Here is a 3273-nt window from a genome sequence, read left to right as displayed (position 1 = left end):
GTTAGCTGCTTTTCCTTCACTCTGCGATCCAACTCATCCCAAACCATCTCAATTGGGTTGAGGTTGGGTGATTGTGGAGGCCAATTCATCTGATGCAGCACTCCATCACTCTTCTTCTTGGTCAAATAGCCCTTAGACAGCCTGGAGGTGTGGTTTGGGTCATTGTCCTGTTAAAAAACAAATCATAGTCCCACTAAGCGCAAACCAGATGGGATGGTGTATCGCTGCAGAATGCTGTGGAGCCATGCTGGTTAAGTGTGTCTTGAATTCTAAATCAATCACCGACAGTGTCACCAGCAGAGCACACCCACACCATCACTCCTCCTCCTCCATGCTTCACGGTGGGAACCATACACGCAGAGATCATCCGTTCACCTACTCTGCGTCTCACAATGACACGGCGGCTGGAACCAAAAATCTCAAATTTGGACTCATCAGACCAAAGGACAGATTTCCTCCGGTCTAATGTCCATTGCTCGTGTTTCTCGGCCCAAGCCAGTCTCTTCTTATTATTTGTGTCCTTTAGTAGTGGTTTCTTTCCAGTAACCACGAAGGCCTGATTCACACAGTCTCCTCTGAACAGTTGATGTTGTCTGTTACTTGAACTCTGTGAAGCATTTATTTGGGCTGCAATTTCTGAGGCTAGTAACTCTAATTAATAATCCTCTGCAGCAGATGTAACTCTGGGTCTTCCTGTCCTGTGGCAGTCCTCATGAGAGACAGTTTCATCATAGAGCTTGATGGATTTTGCGACTGCACTTGAAGAAAATTTAAAAGTTCTTGAAATTTTTCCGAATTGACTGACCTTCATGTCTTAGAGTAATGATAGACTGTCGTTTCTCTTTGCTTATTTGAGCTGTTCTTGCCATAATATGGACTTGGCCTTTTACCAAATAGAGCTATCTTCTGTATACCACCCCTACCTTGTCACAACACAACTGATTGGCTCAAACGCATTAAGAAGGAAAAAAATCCACAATTAAACTTTTGACAGGGCATACATGTTAATTGAAATGCATTCCAGGTGACTACCTCATGAAGCTGGTTGAAAGAATGCCAAGCGTATGCAAAGCTGTCATCAAGGCAAAGGGTGGCTACTTTGAAGAATATCAAATATAACATATATTTTGATTTGTTAAACACTTTTTTTCTAATTTCATAATTTTGATATCTTCAATATTATTCTACATTGTAGAAAATAGTAAAAATGAAGAAAAACCCTTGAATGAGTAGGTGTGTCCAAACTTTTGACTGGTACTGTATATATCTTAAATGACCACTTTTTCATGAATTCTATGATAATATTTCAAAGCTTATTCAAAAGTTCAGAAATACTTCCGCCGACAGAGATGGCAGCCTCGCTTTGCGTTCCTTGGAAACTATGCAGTATTTTGTTTTGTTACGTGTTATTTCTTACATTGGTACCCCAGGTAATCTTAGGTTTCATTACATACAGTCGGGAGGAACTACTGAATGTAAGAGCAACGTCAACTCACCATCATTACGACCAGGAATATGACTTTCCCGAAGTGGATCCTGTGTTCTGCCTTCCACCCAGGACAATTGATCGGATCCCAGCCGGCGACCCAAAACAACGACGTTGTACAAGGGGCAAACAAAGCGGTCTTCTGGTCAGGCTCCTGAGACGGGCACGTCGCGCACCACTCCCTAGCATACTACTTGCCAATGTCCAGTCTCTTGACAACAAGGTTGATGAAATCCGAGCAAGGGTAGCATTCCAGAGAGACATCAGAGACTATAATGTTCTTTGCTTCACGGAAACATGGCTCACTGGAGAGACTCTATTGGAGTCGATGCAGCCAGCTGGTTTCTTCACGCATCGCGCCGACAGAAACAAGCATCTTTCTGGTAAGAAGAGGGGCGGGGAGGTATGCCTTATGATTAACGAGACATGGTGTGATCATAACAACATACAGGAACTCAAGTCCTTCTGTACACCTGACTTAAAATTCCTCACAAACAAATGTCGACAGCATTATCTACCAAGGGAATTCTCTTTGATTATAATCACAGCCGTTTATATTCCCCCCCAAGCAGACACATCAATGGCCCTGAACAAACTTTATTTGACTCTATGTAAACTGGAAACCACATATCCTGAGGCTGCATTCATTGTATCTGGGGATTTTAACAAGGCTAATCTGAAAATAAGACTCCCTAAATTCTATCAGCATATCGATTGCGCTACCAGGGCTGGTTAAACCCTGGATCATTGTTATTCTAACTTCTGCGATGCATATAAGGCCCTCCCCCGCCCTCTTTCGGAAAAGCTGACCATGACTCCATTTTGTTGCTTCCAGCCTACAGACAGAGACTAAAACAAGAAGCTCCCACGTTCAGGTCTGTTCAATGCTGGTCCGACCAATCTGATTCCACTCTTCAAGACTGATTCGATCACGTGGATTGGGATATGTTCCGCATTGCGTCTAACAACAACATTGACGAATACGCTGATTCGATGAGAGAGTTCATTAGAAAGTGCATTGACGATGTTATACCCACAGCAACGATTAAAACATTCCCAAACCAGAAACCGTGGATTGATGGCAGCATTCGCGTGAAACTGAAAGCACGAACCACTGCTTTTAACCAGGGCAAGGTGACCGGAAACATGACCGAACACAAACAGTGTAGCTATTCCCTCAGCAAGGCAATCAAACAAGCTAAGCGTAAGTATAGAGACAAAGTATAGTCGCAATTCAACGGCTCAGACACAAGAGGTATGTGGCAGGGTCTACAGTCAATCACGGATTACAAAAAGAAAACCAGCCCCGTCACGGACCAGGATGTCTTGCTCCCAGACAGACTAAATAACTGTTTTGCTCGCTTTGAGGACAATACAGTGCCACTGACAAGACCCGCTACCAAAGCCTGCGGACTCACCTTCACTGCAGCCTACGTGAGTAAAAAATTTAAACGTGTTAACCCTCGCAAGGCTGCAGGCCCAGACGGCATCCCAGCCGCGTCCTCAGAGCATGCGCAGACCAGCTGGCTGGTGTGTTTACGGATATATTCAATCAATCCTTATCCCAGTCTGCTGTTCACACATGCTTCAAGAGGGCCACCATTGTATCTGTTCCCAAGAAAGCTAAGGTAACTGAGCTAAATGACTACCACCCTGTAGCACTCACTTCCGTCATCATGAAGTGCTTTGAGAGACTAGTCAAGGACCATATCCCCTCCAACCTACCTCCACCCTACCTGACACCCTAGACCCGCCCCAATAGGTCCACAGACTACGCAATCGCAACC

Source organism: Oncorhynchus clarkii, chromosome 8, assembly GCF_045791955.1.
Source record: "Oncorhynchus clarkii lewisi isolate Uvic-CL-2024 chromosome 8, UVic_Ocla_1.0, whole genome shotgun sequence".
Classification (NCBI taxonomy): domain Eukaryota; kingdom Metazoa; phylum Chordata; class Actinopteri; order Salmoniformes; family Salmonidae; genus Oncorhynchus; species Oncorhynchus clarkii.
Note: the sequence above shows the minus strand (reverse complement) of the source record.